The sequence below is a fragment of the Stomoxys calcitrans genome, chromosome 1, assembly GCF_963082655.1.
Source record: "Stomoxys calcitrans chromosome 1, idStoCalc2.1, whole genome shotgun sequence".
Classification (NCBI taxonomy): Eukaryota; Metazoa; Arthropoda; class Insecta; order Diptera; family Muscidae; genus Stomoxys; species Stomoxys calcitrans.
Genome location: NC_081552.1, coordinates 218,613,161 through 218,635,035, shown reverse-complemented (window position 1 = coordinate 218,635,035; position 21,875 = coordinate 218,613,161). Strand labels below are relative to the sequence as shown.

General features: G+C 39.5%; 1 protein-coding gene across 9 annotated transcripts in view; it reads right to left on the bottom strand.

Annotated features, from left to right (window-relative positions):
• The window catches only part of LOC106090109 (collagen alpha-1(XVIII) chain), a 1,585,531-nt gene that overhangs the window by 410,673 nt on the left and 1,152,983 nt on the right, over positions 1 to 21,875 (bottom strand). The window lies entirely within an intron of this gene.

The following is a 21,875-nucleotide window of genomic DNA, read 5'->3' as shown; positions in this document are numbered from 1 at the left end:
CCACACATTCATGCCAGCTCCAGCAACTCGAGGCCATTCTAGTCGCATGTTTAAGTTTTATTTGTGAGCACAGCGGAAAGGGAAATGAAGGGATGTGGGGCCTAAAACTCCCAGGAAAGATTTACAAGTAGGAAAAAAATAGGAAAGCCTTGTTTATCCCCCAAAAGGTTGGGGATGGGCAAAGGACCTCCTAAAAACATTATGCCCTTAATGTGTTTTCTTTCTAAACTTGGTAAATTTATCCAAATTGTTCTCAAGATTGTTTAGCGAGGTGTTGCAATTTTTTGTGCTTAAATCTGTCTGTCCTTATGGGGGCTTCTTTGACTATGCTTCTCTCGTTGTTTATTTTGTTGGAACTTGAATTTGTTGCGTTTCTATTTTTGTCCTTTTTGCTTGCTAGCAGATGCTGCAGGGAGACACAACACTCTGCTGCTTGCCTCAATGAATTTGGTTTCAAGGCAAGTTTTCGCCCTATCCAATGAACTTTGTCGTTTTTTTTCCCTCTCGCTATGACCACCATTTGAATTTGAGGGTGATGATGTGCGTTTGTTTGTCCCAAACTTATGTGCCGCCTGACATCTCAATGCAAAAGCGAAGATTTATTTGACCTTTGTCACATTATTTATCTTACTTTGGTTGAATTTTTATTTATTGCCTCACACGGCACCAACCCACATTTATTTCAGTGTCGCATTTTCTTTCGTTTTTCACGCCTCACTGGCTATACCAGTTTTTGGTTTTGCCGAGCGCTTTATGTGGAAGATTTGAGATTTAAGCGTTTGTTTGGTTGCTTTTCTTTTGCTTCTGCTGTTCTATGCGGCACTCTAATAGGATGTTGTGCTTGGTATTTGAGCCTAAAGCTGCCGCCTGGCAATACAAACGGTCAAATGGAGTGTAAATTGTTGTTGTTTTATTTGTTATGCGACAATGATTTACACTAGCCTGCAGGATTTATTTTGAGGGAGAAACTTAGACAAAGTTTTTTTTTTTTTGGGGGAAATTGAATTAAAAAGAGGAACTTTAATAAGTCCAAAGCCAAACAAGATTTGAAAGCTTACAAAACTGTAAATAAATCTTATGTATAAAAATCAATTTGTGTTTGTGTGTTCGTTATAGACTCAGAAACGGCTGAACCGATTTTATTGAAATTTTTCGCTGATGGGGCAAAATGATTCCGTGTTCAAAATAGGGTACTACATTTTTTGATATCCAAAGGGGGAGCGGACCCTCCCCCTTACCCTAATTCTCAGAAACGCCAGATCTCTCTTATAGTAACCTTCAAACAAAAATTAAGTATCCAAATTTCGGATGGGATGGGCGCCCCACCCCAAAACCTACCAAATATATATATATATATATATATATATATATATATATATATATATATATATATATATATATATATATACACCCATAACGACAATATGGGACTCAAATAAAAGGTATTTAGAATTAGAAAACATATCTTATATCCAATTGTCGGACCAAGTGTTTGGGGGACCACCCCAACCCCCAAAACACCCCTAAATCGGATATATTTACCGACCATGGCAATAAGGGACTCGAATGAAAGATATTTGCAAATAAAATACGAATCTGATATCCAAATTTGGGACAAAGTTTCTGGGGGTCCCCCCTTCCCCAAAACACTCCCCAAACAGGACTTATTTACTGACCATGGCACTATGGGGCTTAAATAAGAGGTATTTGATATCCAGATGTGAGACCAAATGTTTGAGGGCCCGCCCATCCCCGAGAACATCCCCCAAAGAAGACAAATTTACGACCAAAGCAATATGGGGCTTAAATGAAAGGTCTTTGGAAGTAAAGCACGAATCTAATATCAATGTTCGGGAATCCCCATCCCCATAACACCACCCTCCCCCATACCCCAATTTTCCAAAACGCTTGATCTCGGTACCTTACGGTACCCCAAAAATACGAAATTGGTATAAAATGTTGGGGTCAAAAAACCTTAGGGGGACGCCCCATCCCAAAACCCACCCGGACGAACATGTTTACCAATTGGGACGGGATTGGGATTGTGAGAGTAGAGTACGAAATTGTATACAAATTTCACCTAAGGTGTTCGGGGGCCCCCCACCCCCGAAAAACCCTACAACAAAACTCATTCACCGCTTTGGGCAATATGGGTATCAAATGAAAGGTATTTAAAAGTAGAGTACAAATCTGACATAAAAATTGATTCCTAGGTGTCTGAGGGGCCTTTGGGAGTTGACTACGAATCTGGTATACAAATTTGGAATTGATTCTGGGACCGGCCCACTCACTAAATACCCTGCAATAGGAGGTGTAGTTCGAGCGGCATAAATATGTGAATTTAAAGAAAGTTCTATGACAGTAGAGTTCAAATCTAATGTTGATGAAAAGATTCAAGAATCTGGGTCACGTCCCGCCGTTCAGCAGGACATGTAAATCGCGATATACATGTCTTCGTAGCTATAGCCAACCATAGATTGATCTGAAGCATATACGACACGGATGTCGAAAAGCCTAACATAAGTCACTGTCCCAAATTTCGGCGACATCGGACAATTAGTGCGTCCTATGGGCCCAAGACCGTAAATCGAGAGATCGGGCCCAAGACCGTAAATCGAAAATCGGTCTATATGCTATACTCAATCTGGAACGATCGGGGCCAAATTTGCAAAATGAGGTCGAAGGCCCGAACACAACCCACTGTACCAAATTTCGGTGACATTGAAATATAATTGGACCTTTTATGGGCCCAAGACCATAAACCGAGAGATCTATCTAAAATGCAGCTATATGCAAATCTGGACCGATCTGGGCCAAATTGCAGAACGATGTCAAGTGGCCTAACACATCTCACTGTCCCAAATTTCGGCGACATCGCACAATAAATGTGCCTTTTATGGGCCCAAAACTATAAATCGAGAGATCGGTCAATATGGCAGCTATATTCAAATCTGGACCGATTGGGGCCAAATTGAGGAAAGATGTCGAAGGGCTAAACGCAACTCACTGTCCTTAATTTTGGCGAAATCGGACAATAAATGCGCCTTTTATTGGCCAAAGAACTTAAATCGAGAGATCGGTCTATATGGCAGCTATATCAAAATCTGAACCGATCGGGGCCAAATTGCAGAAAGATGTCGAGTGGCCTAACACAATTCAGTATCCCAAATTTCGGCGACATTGGAAAATAATTGGGAATTTTATGGGACCAAGACCTTAAACCGAGAGGTCTATCTATAATGCAGCTATATCCAAATCTGGATCGATCTGGGTCACATTGCAGAACGATGTCAAGTGGCCTAACACAACTCACTATCCCAAATTTCGGCGACATTGGAAAATAATTGGGCCTTTTATGGGACCAACATCTTGAAATATGAACCGATCTGGGCCAAATTGTAGAAAGATGCCGAAGGGCCAAACGCAACTCACTGTTCAAACTTTTGGCAAAATCGGACAATAAATGCGCCTTTTATGGGCCCAAGACCCTAAGTGGGGAGATCGGTCTATATGGCAGCTACATATAAATCTGAACCGATCGGAGCCAAATTAGAGAAGGATGTCGAGTGGCCTAACACAACTCAATGTCCCAAATTTCAGCACCAACGAATAATAAATGTGGCTTTTATGAGCCTACGACCTTAAATCGGCGGATCGGTCTATATGAGGGCTATATCAAGCTATAGTCCAATGTAGCCTATCTTCGAACTTGCAAACTTGCCACCTCGAAAGCCCGCTAAATGGAAATACAAACCAATAATGTCAATATGGGACTCAAATTAAAAGTATTTGAGACTAGACAACGAATCTTATATATGACGAACCACCTCACCCCTAAAAATACCCCCATACCGGTCTTATTTACCGACCATAGCAATATAAGGCTCAAATGAAAGATATTTGGGAGACGAGCACCAATGTGATATGCACATCGGGGCGAAATATCTGAAAGGCCGCTCCAGTACCCCCAAACCCCCAATCAGCTAAAACAAGAGAGGGAGAGAAGACGCAGCGTAGCGGGTCCTGTGCAGCTAGTACTATAAGCCAAGAACAAGAAGTCAAGACCCAAGATCGGTTTGTATGGCAGCTATATCGGGTTATGGACCGATTTGAACCATACTTGGCACAGTTGTTGGATATTATTGTATAACAAAACACATCGAACAAAATTTCATTACAATCGAATAAGAATTGCACCCTCTAGGGGCTCAAGAAGTCAAGACCCAAGAAGGCTTATATGGCAGCTATACCAAAACATGGACCGATATGGCCCATTTACAATCTCAACCGACCTACACTAATAAGAAGTATTTGTGCAAAATTTCAAGCGGCTAGCTTTACTCCTTCGAAAGTTTGCGTGCTTTCGACAGACGGACGGACGGACAGACGGACAAACGGACGGACAGGCGGACGGACGGACGGACATGGCTAGATCGACATAAAATGTCACGACGATCATATGTACTTTTTGGGGTCTCCGACGAATATTTCGAGTAGTTACAAACAGAATGACGAAATTAGTATACCCCCATCCTATGGTGGAGGGCATAAAAATATGTTGTACAAAGCATTTACATATGTTGAACAAAAACGGAACCCAATTTGTTAGCCAGTGTTACCACAGCTTCTATTTCCAAACGTTTTGGTAAAGAAAGGCAAATTGTGGCCAAAGTCATCATTGTAGAGTGATTTGAGATTTGTTTGTGCAAAAAATCCAAGATCAAATCACAAAATACAATCTACAAAAAACACAGACTCTCCATTATTTTTTTGCCTAAAAAAACATTCGACACCCAAAGCAAAAGTCATTTTGTAGCCGAATAAGGAAAAAACAAAAAAACAAATGGAAAAGCCTAAAAGAGAAAAACCAAAAAAAAAAACACAACATATAATGGAATTTATTTAAATTTTATCCCAATTTAGATAAGATTAAGTGGGGAATATGTTTTGTGGTGATTGCCGAGATTAGAATCTATTAAATTATGCAAATCAGGGGCGCATTGAGTTGGGTTGGCAAGCGCCCACAGCTCTTTAGCTGTGAACTCCAATTTAAATTGTGTCAAATTGTGTAAACGAATGTCAGCGGAAACTTTTAATTGGTTGCAGGATATCATCGAAAAGCAATCAAGGAATTTGCCATTTTGCCAGACAACAACAGATGATATGTGAATTTGTTTTTTTTTAGAAGGCAGGTGGAGCAGCTGGATAGCAAGCAGGCAAGAACATTCAAATTCAATATTTGACACTTGATGTGTTTTCCCAACAGGTATGTGGTAGAAGTTTTCCAATAAGTTAGGTATGGACGACGCAACTTATTCCGGAGGTCAACACTTCAGTGGAAATAATTGGAGATTATGGGATAGAAAAAGTTTGAATATTAGTTTTGGTGACTAATGAATCTATCGCAAAAGCAGATGGGACGAATAACGTTAAAGGTGATATGCTGTGGGCTCATGTTAAGAATGAACCATAAACGTGTAAAAATGTCTTTGCATCAAGATTACTTGCAAAAGGGAAGAACTATTGAACAAACTATTTAATTGTTTAAGAACTTTCTCGATTGATGAAATGAACAAAACACTTATGGCAACTTGGAAAGTTTGATAGAAAATTTTATTAAAACCTTTGGGCTTTCCATTAAATTCTATCGAAACTTAAGCAACATCAAATCAAAGTGTACTGCCGAAGATGTCCCTCAATGACAGGGAGAAATATCGAATTCGTGCCATTATAGCCTATGATGTTGAACGCGTTCAAATCCTGGCGAGAACATCGGACAAAGCGGTGTTTATCCCCTCTGAATGTTGGTGACATTTGCAAGGTACAATGCCATGCATGGTCATTTAAAAAATTTTCCCCAAAGGGGTGTTGCACTGCGGGACGCCGTTCGCACTCGGCTTTAAAAAAGGTCCCGTATCATTGAATTTAAACTTAAATTGGAAAGCACTCATTGATGTGTGAGAAGTGTGCCCCTACTCGGTTCCTGGTAGTAATGTTCTTCCTTAGGGTAATATTCTCATTTGGGGGAGGGATGGCACCTCAGATATTTCGACTCAAATATGAATATCAAATTCGTGCTGCACTTCTAAATCCTTTTAATTTGAGCCCCATATTAGCATGGCCGGTAACTATGAACCGTTTGGGGGGTGTTTTGGCGCTGGGGTGGCCACCAGCACCTTGCACTGAAAATAGATATCAAATTCGTTCTTTATGCCCAACGGAAATAAAGTTCAGTTTAGGGGTACTTTTGGGCGTACCCCAAAACACTTGGCTCCAAAATTAGATATCAAATTCGTTTGCTACTCTCAAATACCTTTCATTTGAGTCCCATGTTGTCATAATGGGTCAAATAACCCATTTGACGTATCTTTAGGAGGAAAAGCGCCACCTAGACTTGAACGCAAATTGTAATGTCATAATCATAATCTACTCCCAAATACCTTCCATTTGAGTCCCATATAACCATGGTCGGCTAATATGCCCATTTGGGGATATTTGGGGGTGGGCGAACTCCCATTACTTGGACCTAATGTTTCATGCCATATTTGTAATCTACTGCCTAATACTTTTCAATTGAGTCTTATATTGAAATTAATATATCTGTTTAGAGGAGTTTTGGGGTGGGGGGGACGCTGGGTACTTTGACCCTAATTTTAATACCATATTCGTTTTCTGATCTCCAATTCCTTTCATTTGATACCCTTATTGTGCCTATCGGACCTCTTTCGGATAGGGGTGGTGTTTTTGGGGTAAGGGGAGGGTCCCTCTCCATCCGATATCTAAAAATTATATAGCCTATGTTTCCTTTCAGACAAACGTACACAATCTATGAAAATTTCAGCCAAGTATCAGATACTCAAAATGGGTCTAACGGCATTTTTAAGGAGTGGCATGACCTCTTGACCTCGACCTGATTTTGTATGCCAGATTCGAAATCCCCTCCCGAATACTTTTCATTTGAGCCCCATAATGAAATGAACATCCAATATGTCTGTGTGGGGAGTTTGGGTCGTCCCGTTCGGCGCTTAGACTCAAATTTTAATACCATATTCGTATTCTACTCTCCAATACCTTTCATTTGATAACTATATTGCCCCCATCGGTCCTATTATTATTTTGTTTTTGTCATAAGGGGGAGGGTTCGTCCCCCTACCGATATCGAAAAATTATATAGCCTATGTTTTCCTTCCAGACCAACCTACACAATATGCGAAAATTTCGAAAATCGTTTCTGCCGTTTTTGAGTCTATATGGAACAAACATACCGAGTCCCATATATCCGTGATTGGCTAATTTGACCATTTTAAGGCGTTTTTGTGGGGGTGGGGTGACCCCCTATACATAGACATGAATTTGTATGCCAGATTCGTTATCTACTTCCGCATTCATTTCCATTTGATACCCATATTGACCTTATCGGTCCACTTTTGATTTTGGGTGGTGTTTTTGGGGTAACGGTGCAGGGTCAGCCCCCTTCAGTTAACAATAAATTACAAAGCCTATTCCTACTTCCGGACAATATTCGTAATCCGCTCCCAAATACCTTTCATTTTAGTCCCATATTGCCATGATCGTCAAATAAACCTCTTTTAAGGGGTTTTAGAGCTGGGGCGGCCCCCCAGGTACATGCACTCTACTTTTATTATTAAAATCGTACTCTACTCTTGAATACCTTTCATTTGAATCCCATATTGTCCTGATCGGTGCACTTCCGTTTTTGGGTAGTATTTTTGGGGTAAGGGGGAGGGTCCGCCCCCCCTCCTGATATCAAAAAATTATATAGCCTATGTTTCCTTTCAGACCAACCTACACAATCTGTGAGAATTTCAAGGTAATCGGTTCAGCCGTTTTTGAGTCTATACGGAACAAACAACCGTAGCGCAGAGGTTAGCATGTCCGCCTATGACGCTGAACGCCTGGGTTCGAATCCTGACGAGACCATCAGAAAAAATTTTCAGCTCTGGTTTTCCCTTCCTAATGCTGGCAACATTTGTGAGGTACTATACCATGTAGAACTTCTCTCCAAAAGAGCTGTCGCACTGCGGCACGCCGTTCGGAAAGGAGGCCCCTTATCACTGAGCTTAGACGTGAATCGGACTGCACTCATTGATATGTGAGAAGTTAGTGGAATGTTCATGGGCAAAGATTGCATTTTTACGGAACAAACAAACACAAATTGAATTTTATATATAAGAAGAAGATATATATGAGAGCTATATCTAAATCTGAGCCGATTTGTGTGTAATTCAATGATTTCAATGTCGGGAGTCAAGAGAAAAATCCTTTCTAACAAATTTCGAAGGAATCATTTAACAAATGAGCACTTTATGGCAATATTTCTCAAAATCGGACTACCGTACATATGGGAGATATATCTAAATCTGAACCGATTATTTTCCAATTAAAGGACTATATCAAGCTTTAGTTCAATGTGGACCTTACTCGATATGTATATAGAGGATCCTAGGAGAACGTACTGTGCCAATTTTCGGCGAAATCGAGCAAAAAATGCGGCTTCAATGGGCTTTAGGCTTTAAATCGGGAAGTCGTTCTATATGGGGGCTATACGAGGGTTGCCTTTTATATTTTGGGATGAGAGAAAAAAACAACGAATATTTATCATCGAACATCATTTTTTTTTTCAAAATATTTCCGATATTTAGAGTGCTCAAAATGCAGTTGTTTGAGCCAATGTGCGAGAGCTCGTATTGTCGTGGCGAAGAGTAATCCGTCGTTGACAGTTTGTTCCTGATTTCTTGGAAGGCAACTGTCAAAAAAAAAAAAAAAATGGTTGTGTACCACTCAGAATTGATCGTTCTGCGTTGTTCTAGTGATACGATTGCGTCCGGTCTGGGTTTTCCGAAAAAACAGGCAATAATTTGCTTGTAAGTGCTTTATGCGCGGGCAATTTTGTTCGATTTGGTTCATCTTGAAACACTTTCGGGCTCATACCCGTCAATCCACGATTTATTACCAGTCACGATACCTTAGACGTGTTTCGAAGCACCGCGATCGTATTTTTGAGCATTTCTTTCGATCAATCGACACGATCCAGTTTTTGAGCGATTGACAAATTGTGTGGGATCCAACGAAAAAAATTTTTTTGACGGTCAAATGTTCATGCAATTCAATAATGTATGCTGGTCCCACTGATGACTAAGGATGTCTCAATCTCATGATAGATCACATGACGATCTTGCAATACCAGTTGGCGTACAGCATCAATGTTTTTTGGAACAACAACTTATTTTGGAAGACCTTCGAATTCGAAATTCGTCTTGGAGTGAACTACGACCTCTGTTGAAATAACTATACAACCGATAAACACTAATCCTTGATGGAGCCTCATCGCCAAAAATTGAATTACGTTCATCGATGCACTGTTGTTGAGTTAATCCCCGTCGAAAGTAGTAAAAAAAATAATCGCACAAAAATGTTCGCGATTTAATTCCATTTTCTGGTGGAGATACATCTTTCAAGTTACTGTAAACAACACAAATAGCGCTCGTATGTCAAAACGTTATGAGTACGTATAACCTGAAAAATGCCAAGCTTTTCGATAGAGCTGTCAGTTGGCAGGTTGCAATACAAGGGTTGTCCAATCCCGAAATATTAAAGGCAACCCTCGTACTTGACACCGTGGCTAAAAGTCATACCAAAACACCCCGTGCAAAATTTCATCCAAATCGAACAAAAATTGCGTATTTCAGGGGCTCAAGAATGTAAATCGGGAGATGGGTTTAAATGGGAGCTATACACAAATCTGAACCGATACGGCTCATTTGCAATTTCCAACGACCAACATCAATAAATAGTGTCTGTGCAAAATTTCAAGCCAATATCTTTATTCGTTCGACCACTGTGTCATGTCGACAGACGGACGGAGGGAAGGACGAGCATGGCAAGATGGACTTAAAATTTTAAGACGATCAAGAATATATATACTCAATGGGGTACCATATAAATATTTTCAGATGTTATAATTGGAATGACTAAACTAGTATTCCTCCCACCTTATACTGGTCGGTTTAACAATTACGCCCAAAAACCCCTTTGCTAAAGCCTCTTATAGTCTTCCATATAAAAAAAATATACATTTGTTAAAAATCACTACAGTTTAGAGAGCCTCTTGTAAATTTGAATTGTTTTTCAAATCAAACCCGTCCAGTCGCAATTGATGTGAAATATTTTCAAAACATTTCAGACGAATGGAAATGAATCAAATGGAAAACAAAACCCACATCGATGAATTACTAAATACTCCAATACTCAAAAAGTAACACTTGCGAATATTCACCACACACAATACCTATGCTCAATGCATCGATGATTTATGCACAGATTTATAAACTTTCGTTTTGCTTTTCGGTGTGCCATAAACAAATATTCTAACCATTCACTTCCCTGCAAACATTTTTTGTAGTTTTGGCAGAGAGCGTTCTTCCCCGCAATTAATTAAACAAACTTCTGGAACATTTTTAAACACATTTTTCTTCTGTATGAGTCGCGAAACATTCCACTTGGATATCATTGGGCAAACCATTGCATATGGAGGCCACCGTAGCGCAGAGATTAGCATGTCCGCTTATAACGCTGAACGCCTGGGTTCGAATCCTGGTGAAAACATCATGAAATTTCCAGCAGTGGTTATGCCCTCCTAATGCTGGCGACATTTGGGAGGAACTGTACCATTTGGTATGACAGCCATTATAAAACTTTTCCACAAAGAGGTGCCGCACTGCCGCATGCCGTTCGGGCTCGTCTATGAAAAGAAGGCCCCTTATTGGCTACAAAAAGGAGGCCCCTTCTCATTGAGCTTAAACTTGAATCGGACAACACTCATCGATATGTGAGAAGTTTTGCCCTGTTCCTTAATGGAATGTTAATGGCCCAATTTACATTTGCAAGCCATTGCATATGCGGAGGTTTTGCCAACACCTCGTAACGATTCTCTTACAACTCATTGCATTATAACCGTCCGTTTGAGTCGAGGAACACTGTACTAGGGTATCAATCGGCAATCAATTACGTGTTCAGAAGTTTTAGCAACTCTTCGCTACCATTATTAGACACAACTGCTTACGACAGGGGAATCGTCTACGACTCTTAGACGAGCTCATTCGCTATCATAACCTTCATTTAGAAGATGTGTGGAAGATTATTTGGCTAACGAATTTGTTTGCTAGGTTTCGCTGTGTACTAGAATCCGTATTGGTAGTAGTCGTAAACAAGTGTGGGGGAGAACATTCACACTGCCATACGCACACTGCAATATTTCGCATACACTCACCAACAGGTCTCTTGAGTACAATTCTCACACAACACTCTTGTGATGCATGTTTGCATGCAATGCCCTGTACAAGAGGTGGGCGAGCAGGATGTGTGTTTGTGGGTGTGTGTGTGTAACAATGTGCTTATAGAACAGCATTTAGCAATGTCGTTTAGACGACACCCACAAATTGTCACAAATTCTAATCCATACATATACACATAAACACATACATATGTATACTAGAGCGGCAAAAATGAATGTAGCTAACGTTGAGGGTTGTAAAAAGAAACATGCACTTTCAGTAGACATCGGAAACATATGCCAATGCATATATTTTTTGGAGCATCGGAAAAAAGAGATTTTAAAACACAGAAACTCGTTTCATCGAATGTACGTTAAGAAAACGCTAAGTAACTTTGGCATATTGTAAGCAAACTGTATATTCTTGTATATTATTGCATATTTTGCACATTTTTTGCATAATTTGATCATTTATTGGATATTTTTCGAATTACGATTATTTTAAATATTTTTTGCATATTTTTAGTATATTTAAAATATTTTTGGAGGCGTAGCGTCATTTCACCCAAAACGACAAATGTCATATCAACCAAACCATGTCACAAAGCACAAAAACGATTTTAATACCCACCACCATAGGATGGGAGTATACTAATCTAGTCATTCCGTTTGTAACACCCCCAAATATTGATCTAGGACCCCATAAAAACTATATATATCCGTCCGTCCGTCTGTTTAAATCACGATAGCGGTCGAACGCGTAAAGATCGCCCCCAAAAAATTTGCACAGATTCTTAATATTGACCTAGGTCATTGGGGATTGCAAATGGGCCAACCGTTTACAATACATCGACCCTATAAAGTAGATATATTTTCTTGATCAGCGTAAAAATCTAAGACGATCTAGCCAGCCATGTCCGTTCGTCTGTTGAAAACACGTCACAGTCTTCAAAAATTTAAATATTGAGCTGAAACTTTGCACAGATTCTTTTTCTGTCCATAAGCAGGTTAAGTTCGAAGATGGGCTATATCGGACTATATCTTGATATAGCCCCCATGTAGACCGATCCGAGAATTTAGGGTCTTAGGCCATTAAAAGCCACATTTATTATCCGATTTAGCTGAAATTTGGAACAGTGAGTTGCGTTAGGCCAATCGACATCCATCTTCAATTTGGCCCCGATCGCTACAGATTTCAATATAGCTGCCATATAGACCCATCTCTCGGTTTTAGGTTTTGGGCCCATAAAAGGTGCATTTATTGTCCGATGTCGTCGAAATATAGGACAGTGACTTATGTTAGGCCCCTCGACATATCTCTGCAATATGGCACAGATAGGTTCAGATTTGGATATAGCTGCCATATAGACCGCTCTTTCGATTTAAGGTCTTGGGCCCAAAAAAGTAGTATTTATTGTCCGATTTCGCCAAAATTTGGGACAGGGAGTTGTGTTAGATGCTTCAACATTATTCTATAATTTGGCTCAGATCGGTTCAGATTTGGATATAGCTACCATATAGACCGATCTCTCGATTTAAAGTTTTGGGCCCATAAAAGGTGAATTTATTGTCCGATGTCGGCGAAATTTAGGACAGTGACTTAAGTTAGGTCCTTCAACATTTCGCCGAAATTCGGGACAATAAGTTGTGTTAGATCCTTCAACATTATTCTTTAATTTGGCCTTGATCGGTTCAGATTTGGATATAGCTGCCATATAGACCGATATCTCGATTTAAAGTTATGGGCCCATAAAAGGCGCATTTATTGTCCGATTTCGACAACAACAACTTTCTGCATTTTGGCCCAGATTGGTCCACATTTAGATATAGCTGCCATATAGACCGATCTTTCGATTTAAGGTTTTGGGCCCATAAAAGTCTTATTTATTGTCCGATTTCGCCGAAATTTGGGACAGTGAGTTGTGTTAGGGTCTTCGACATTCTTCTTCAATTTGGTCCAGATCGGTTCAGTTTTGGATAAAGCGGCCATATAGACCGATCTCCCGACTTAAGGTCTTGGGCCCATAAAAGTCGTATTTATTGTCCGATTTCGCCGCAATTTGAAACAGTGAATTGTGTTAGAGTCTTGGACATTCTTCTTCAATTTGGCCCAGATCGGTTCAGATTTGGATATAGCTGCCCTATAGACCGATCTCTCTATTTACGGTTTTGGGCCCATAAAAGGCGCGTTTTTTATCTGATTCCGCCAAAGTTTGGGACAGTGAGTTGTTTCAGGCTCTTCGATAAATTTCTGCATTTTGGCCCAGATCGGTCCAGATTTGGATATAGCTGCCATATAGACCGATCTCTTGATTTAAGGGCTTGGGCCCATAAAAGTCGTATTTATTGTTCAATTTCGCCGAAATTTGGGACAGTGAGTTGTGTTAGGCCCCTCAACATCGTTCTTGTATTTGGATCAGATCGGTCCAGATTTAAATAGAGCTGCAATATAAACCTTTCTCTCGATATAAAGTTTTGCGCCCATAAAAGGCGCATTTATAATCCGATTTCGCTCAAAAAATTTGACACTTTGACTTATTTTAGGCTTTTCGACATCCGCGCCCGGCCGAACTTAAGGCCTTTTTACTTGTTCTTACTCCTGCGGAATAACCCTATTGAAAAGTCCGCATAAATGTGTATGAAAACACAAAGAATGTTGCAACAGTTCATGAGTAAAACACTTAAAATCTTTTTCAAAACCACTTTTCCCCCCACTCCGCCCGTTATTTCCACTTGGGAGGATGTGAAACAAAAACTGAAACTAAACCTAACAACATCCGGTTGCAACGTTTGCTAACAATAATGCCACAAAAGTGCGACTTTAAGTGCCACATAGATGGCAGAGTGCAGGAACGACAAACAGACAGAGGGACAAGCAGAGCACATGGCAGCTCTATAAACATACATGGCATACATGAATATTTGTATTTGCAACAAAATGAATGGCAAAAATTCATGCCGACGACGACACTCATCTGTAAATGTTATTATTACTTTTAACTAAAGCGCTTTTCTGCTGCAAGTTGCCGATGTCGCTGTTGTCGCACTCGCTGATATATTTGTCGTTGTAAACAATTTTTAACACTCTTAAATTGTTGAACAACAATTTATGCATGAGTGTTTGAGGATGCCAAGTGTCGAGATGGAAATTCTTTGGGGAAACTTAAATCATGGTAAACAATTTACGCTTTATGGAGAGGCTATGGGGTAGAATTGTGTCAGCGACAGTGTATTTTAAGGGCATTTGAGCCCATTGCTATGAAATGAAAATATGTAGATGACATTGAGGAAGAGTGCATTTACTTTGTTTCAAAGAGAATATTTTCAGTAACAAGAGATAAAAATTAAAATACATTATGGATATGAAATACAAATTTAATATGTTGTGAAGTATTGCGCTAGAAATTACTCAGCAAAACTCGCTCGAGGACAAAAACCTTGTTTTTATACCCCCCCCCCCCCCCCCATCATGGGATGGGGGTATAAAAATTTTGTCATTCTGTTAGGGATCGAGCCTTCCACTCCCAAAATTATTTTTCCTAAAGAAAAGCCAGTAAGAAAATGCAAAAGTCGGGCAGTACCGACTGTATAATATCCTACACCTACCTTATAAGTATTAGGTTGCCCAAAAAGTAATTGCGGATTTTTTAAAAGAAAGTAAATGCTTTTTTAATAGAACTTAGAATGAACTTTAATCAAATATACTTTTTTTACACTTTTTTCTAAAGCAAGCTAAAAATAACAGCTGATAACTGACAGAAGAAAGAATGCAATTACAGAGTCACAAGCTGTGAAAAAATTTGTCAACGCCGACTATACGAAAAATCCGCAATTACTTTTTGGGCAACCCAATACAATGTCGGAGCTATATCCAATTCTGACCAATATTGATGGACCTAGGAGGATATTTTCAGATGGTTTATTAAACAATCCGTATAAAATTTCGAGATAATATGTTCAAACTGTAATACCTACGGTTGACATTTGACAACATTATTGGAAATTACCCAAAATCTGACGGACATATATGCAAATGCATATGTTGCCCATGAACATTCCACTAAGGAACTTCTCACATGTCAATGAATGCAGTCCGATTCAAGTTTAATCTCAATGATAAGGAGCCTCCTTTATATAGCCGAGTCCGAATAGCGTACCGCAGAGCGACACCTCTTAAGAGAGAAGTTTTATATGGCATAGTACCTCACAAATGTTTCCAGCATTAGGAGGGAAAAACCACCGCTGAAAATTTTTTGTGATGGTCTCGCCAAAATTCGAACCCAGGTGTTCAGCGTCATAGGCGGACATGGTAACCTCCGACGAACATATGTATCTAAATCTGAACCGATTTTGACCACACTTCTTACAGATTGTGACAGTCGTCGAGGATAGCGTTGTACAAAATTTTGGCGATGGGTCAAAAAGTGAGCTTGCAGTGGCTCTAGGAGTGAAAATCAGGCGATATATATATATATATATATATATATGGCAGCTATATATAAATCTGAACCGATTTCTATGAACATCACCAGGAACTTCAAAAGTCAAGAGAAAATCCCTCCTACAAAAATTCAGAAGAATCGGTTAAAAATTACCATTTTATTGCAGTATTACTGCAAATCGGACGAACATATATATGGGAGCTATATCTAAATCTGAACCGATTTCGAGCGCACATCTTAGATATTGTTCAAGTCGTCGAGGAAAGCATTGCACAAAATTTTGGAAAGATTGGTCAAGAAAAGCACTTGCATTGGCTCTACGAATGAAAACCGGCCGATATATATATATATATATATATATATATATATATATATATATATATATATATATATATATATATATATATATATATATATATATATATATATATATATATATATATATATATATATATATATATATGTATATATATATATATATATATATATATGACAGCTATATAAAAATCTGAACCGACTTCTATAAATATAACCAGGAACGTCGAGAAAATCCTTCCTGCCAAATTTTTGAGAAAATTGGTTAACAAATGACCATTTTATTGCAGTATTACTGCAAATCGGACGAACATATATATGGGAGCTATATCTAAATCTGAACCGATTTCGAGCAAACTGTATAGATATTGTTAAAGTCGTCAAGGAAAGCGTTGTACAAATTGTTAGGAAGATTGGTCAATAAATCCGCTTGCAGTGACTATAGAAGTGAAAATCGGGCGAGATATATATATGGCAGCTATATCTAAATCTAGACCGATTTCTATAAAATTTTGCAGTAAGGTCGAGAGTCATAAGAAAATCCTATTTGCCAAATTTCGAGATTTCGTTGACAAATGACCATTTTATTGCATTATTACTGCAAATCGGACGAACATATATATGGGAGCCATATCCAAATCTGAACGGATTTTTTCCAATTTCAATAGACAACGTCTATGGGCCGTAAAACAAAACCTATACCAAATTTGAAGACTAAATCGAATCAGAAAGTGACTCTGAGTCGATCGGTATACTTATCAATGGGTCTATCTCTCTTCCTTCCGGATGTTACAAACAAATACACTATAATGCCAGGCCGAACTTTGGATACCCACCACCTCGGGTATTTATGTAGCCTTTCGTCACAATAAAACTTTTATGGGCTTCAGGCACCTTTTCGGCAGACCGGTCTATATGGCAGCTATATCTAAATAAAGTCTGATCTGAACCATATTTAGGTCAGATGTCGGGAGGCTTAAAATGACCCACTGTTTCAAATTTCAGCGAAATCTGGAAATATATAAAGCTTTTATGGTCTTTAGACTCTTTATCGGGAGATCGGTCTATATGGCAGCTATATCTAAATATGGACCGATCTAATCGATATTCAGGTCAGATGTCGGGATACCTTAAACTACTAACTGTTTCAAATTTCAGCGAAATCAGGTAATAAAAAAACCTTTTATGGTCTTCAGACCCTTTATCGGGAGATCGGTCTATATAGTAGCTATATCTACATATAGTCCGATCTGAACCATATTTAGGTCAGCTGTCGGGATACCTTAAACTACTAACTGTTTCAAATTGCAGCAAAATCGAATGAAAAATAAAGACCCTTGGGCATTAGACCCTTTATCGGAAAATCGGTCTATATAGCAGCTATATCCAAATATGGTCCAATTTGACCAATTCAAGTACTTAACCAGCGTGCATCAAAAATATGTATCTGTGTCAAATTTCAGCTCGATATCTCAATTTTTGAGGGCTCTAGAGTGATTACGACAGACGGACGGACAGACACACGGACATCGTTAAATCGTCTTAGAATTTTAAGGCGATCCGAAATATATATACTTTGTAGGGTCGGAAATTGATATTTAGCTGTGCTGCAGACGGAATAACTAAATTAATATACACCCTATCCTACGGTGGTGCGTATAATTAAACAATTTATGCCTCGTTAAAGGTACGTCATACATTAGACATATTTTTTAGATCTCTTTCCCTTGCTCTAGAGTCCTTTATCATGTAAATCGTTTCATTCGATCAAAAGTTTTGGCCCCCCGAAAGGACGGAGAAGTATAATGCGATGTATGAAGTAATACCAAATATCTTAATCCCCCGTAAAACCAAACAAAAGAGTTGTGAAAAATTAAGAAGAAACCCCAAAATAATATTGAAAATCATTCTACTCATCAACTTTTTCACTTTCGCCGAAGGCTTTGAAAATTAAAACCACCATTGTATTGTGTGAATCAATTAGAAATCATTACCCAGCACATTTTCTGCATAAGAATTAAGCTCCAATCACCCACTGACCCGGCAAAAGTGTTGAGGTATGAAAAGTAATTTCGTTAAACCACCGCCCGCCCCCCCTCAAATCCTCATTCTACACACATCATAAGACGAGTATTGGTGATGTGTGTAAACATTTTCAATAATAACATCCATAAACAGGGGCTTATGTAAAGAATGTTTGCACTTTGCCAGTAGTAGCAGTAGTTTTCTAGCAAATCATTCGATTTAGCTTCTAATAATGGCTGCCGTTATATCAACAGCATTGTTTGGCCTTGGATAGGGACTTGACCGTTCGCATCACCACATCATGAGCATCATGATCTTGTGTGTGTGTGTGTGTGTGGAGCGACGAAAGAACGAAATGAAATGAAACTATTCTCATAATTAAGAGGATTTATGGGATTTCATCAACTTGGCTCCCTGGCTCCACTGCATGCTTACCCACCATGATGGTTGCCTTGGGAAATTGGCTAATCATGACTTTGATGGTGAACAAATGAATTACAAGGTAGGATATTTGGCGAAAATGTGTTTGGCGTGTTGGCATGAGCCAACATGGAAGCACCAAGTTTGCTCCAGTAATTGAAAGGATATGTGTGGCAGGTTATTAGATACCATAAATATGAAATTATTGAGGGCAACTAGAGGATTTGTATTAGTTGGCCACTCCAAAGATGGTCTTTCAAAGGGAATACAAGAAAATGAGAAAATTCAATAGCTCTTGAATGAAATGAAGTTTTGTTTTCAAAGTTTATTATGAAAAATCTTTTGAGAGTCGAATGGAATAGACGATATAGTTGAGAGTCTTGGAGGAGTTTTTTTCTTAAACATATTAAAATGAAGAGAAAAATGTCATAAAAACGTCAGTAAAAGCGTGCTAAGTTCGGCCGGGCCGAATCTTGGGGACCCAGCACCATGGATTCTGTAAAAATATGGGAGCTATATCTGGTTATAGACCGAATTGGACCGTACTTTGCGCAGTTGTTGAGCATCATAACAGAACACTATATGCACAATTTCAGCCAAATCGGATAAAAATCACGGCTTGTTAGGCGTGAAGAAGTCAAATCGGGACATACGTTTCTATGGGAGCTACATAGTGTTCTCGACCGATTTGGACCGTACTTGGCACAGTTGTTGACAATCATAACAGAACACAATGAGCAAAATTTCAGCCAAATCGAGTGAAAATTTAGGCTTCCAGATGCACAAGAAGTCAAATCGGGAGATGGGTTTATATGGAAGCTATATCAGAATATAGACCGATTTGAACCATACTTGGCATAGTTGTTGGAAATCATAACGAAAAATAATGTGCAAAGTATCAGCCACATCGAGTGACAATTTAGGCTTCCAGGGGTTCAAGAAATCAAATCATGTTCTCGACCGATTTTGATCGTATTTAGCACAGTTGTTGGAACTCATAACGGGACACAATGTGCAAAATTTCAGCCAAATCGAGTGAAAATATTGCCTTCCAGGGGCTCAAGAAGTCAAATCGGAAGATCGGTTTATATGGGAGCTATATTAGGTTCTTGATTGATTTGAACCGTACGTGGCACAGTTGTTGGAAGTCATAATAAAACACTACGTGCAAAATCTCAGCCAAATCGGACAAAAAATGAGGCTTCCAGGAGCTCAAGAAGTCAAATCGGGAGATCGGTTTACATGGGAGCTATATTATGTTCTTGACCGATTTGAATCGAACTTGGCACAGTTGTTGGAAGTCATAACAAAACACTATGTGCAAAATCTTAGCCAAATCGGACAAAAAATGAGGCTTCCAGGAGCTCAAGAAGTCAAATCGGGAGATCGGTTTACATGGGAGCTATATTAGGTTCTTGACCGATTTGAACCGAACTTGGCACAGTTGTTGGAAGTAATAACAAAACACTACGTGCAAAATCTTAGCCAAATCGGACAAAAAATGCGGCTTCCAGGAGCTCAAGAAGTCAAATCGGGATATGGGTTTCTATGGGAGCTATATTAGGTTCTCGACCGATTTAAACCGTACTTGGCACAGTTGTTGGAAATCGTGACGGCACACAACGTGCAAAATTTCAGCCAAATTAGACGAAAATTGCGGCTTCCAGGGGCTCAAGAAATCAAATCGAGAGATCTGTTTATATGGGAGCTATATCATGTTCTCGACCGATTTTGATCGTATTTAGCACAGTTGTTGGAAATCATAACGAAACACAATGTGCAAAATTTTAGCCAAATCGAGTGAAAGTTTTGGCTTCCAGGTGCACAAGAAGTCAAATCGGGAGATGGGTTTATATGGGAGCTATATCAGGATATAGACCGATTTGAACCATACTTGGCATAGTTGTTGGAAATCATAACGAAAAATAATGTGCAAAGTATCAGCCACATCGAGTGACAATTTAGGCTTCCAGGGGTTCAAGAAATCAAATCGGGAGATCGGTTTATATGGGAGCTATATCATGTTCTCGACCGATTTTGATCGTATTTAGCACAGTTGTTGGAAATCATAACGAAACACAATGTGCAAAATTTTAGCCAAATCGAGTGAAAGTTTTGGCTTCCAGGGGCTCAAGAAGTCAAATCGGGAGATCAGTTTATATGGGAGCTATATTAGGTTCTAGACCGATTTGAACCGTACTTGGCACAGTTGTTGAAAATCATGACGGCACACAACGTGCATAATTTCAGCGAAATCGGGGTGAAAAGTCATATCGGGAGATGGGTTTATATGAGAGCTATATTAGGCTCTTGAGCGATTTGAACCATACTTGGCACAGTTGTTGGAAGTCATAACAGAACACCGTATGGCAAATTTCAGCCAAATCAGACACCAATTGTGGCTTAAAGGGCTCAATAACTCAAATCGGGAGATCGATTTATATGGGAGCTATATCGGAATCTGAAACGATATGACCCATTTGCAATCCTCTGCCGACCTTCATCAATATAAGGTATCTGTGCCAAATTTCAAGAGGCTAGCTCTGCGCGTTCGACCGTTATCGTGATTTCGACAGACGGAGGAACGGACAGATGGACATGGTTAGTTCAACTCACAATGTCGAGACGATCAAGAATATATATACTTTATAGGTTCCAAGATCAATATTTCGAGGTGTTACTTCACCTCACTTCGCGCATTCCGTGATCGCCCGGATCTCCGTATGGAAGGGCCGTATTATGTTCAGTCAGTCTAAAACAGATCTCAGTCCCTGGGTTCTCAAACCCACAGGCCCACTCTGTCCTCTAGCTTTGATCCATCCGTGTAACAAGATCTTCCAGATGCCAATACTAGGAAGTCGTCAATCCAAGACTGTGCCGCTGGCAGCAGTGCCTCGCACTCGACTTCAAGGTTCATCTCAGGTATGCGATCGGAAACTTCTTCCCTTCCTTCCAGGTTTCCCAACGTCGCCGCGATGGAATGAGCTGCACCCGTCCTCAATCCATTCTCCCATCGCCTTAAGTCTCATAGCCGCAGTGGCTGCCTCACACTTAATCGGTATGTCAATGGGTCGGATATCTTGGATAGTCTCCAGTGCCCTAGTGGGCGTGATTCTTATCGCTCCGCCTATGCGAAGACAACATGTTCTCTGAACCTGTTGTATGGTCCTTATGTTGCACTTTTTCTCCATAGCAGTCCACCAAACTACTGATGCTTGGGTGGGTTGGTATATATAATTTGTTGGGTCTCAGATCAACATTTCCTATGTAATTCGTAATTTTTTCCATATTCGTAAATTTTTTGAATTATCTCAGTTTGCAGGAATTAAATAATATATGGCATAAAGTTTTCAATTGCTAATTCTTGGCATTAAGAACCT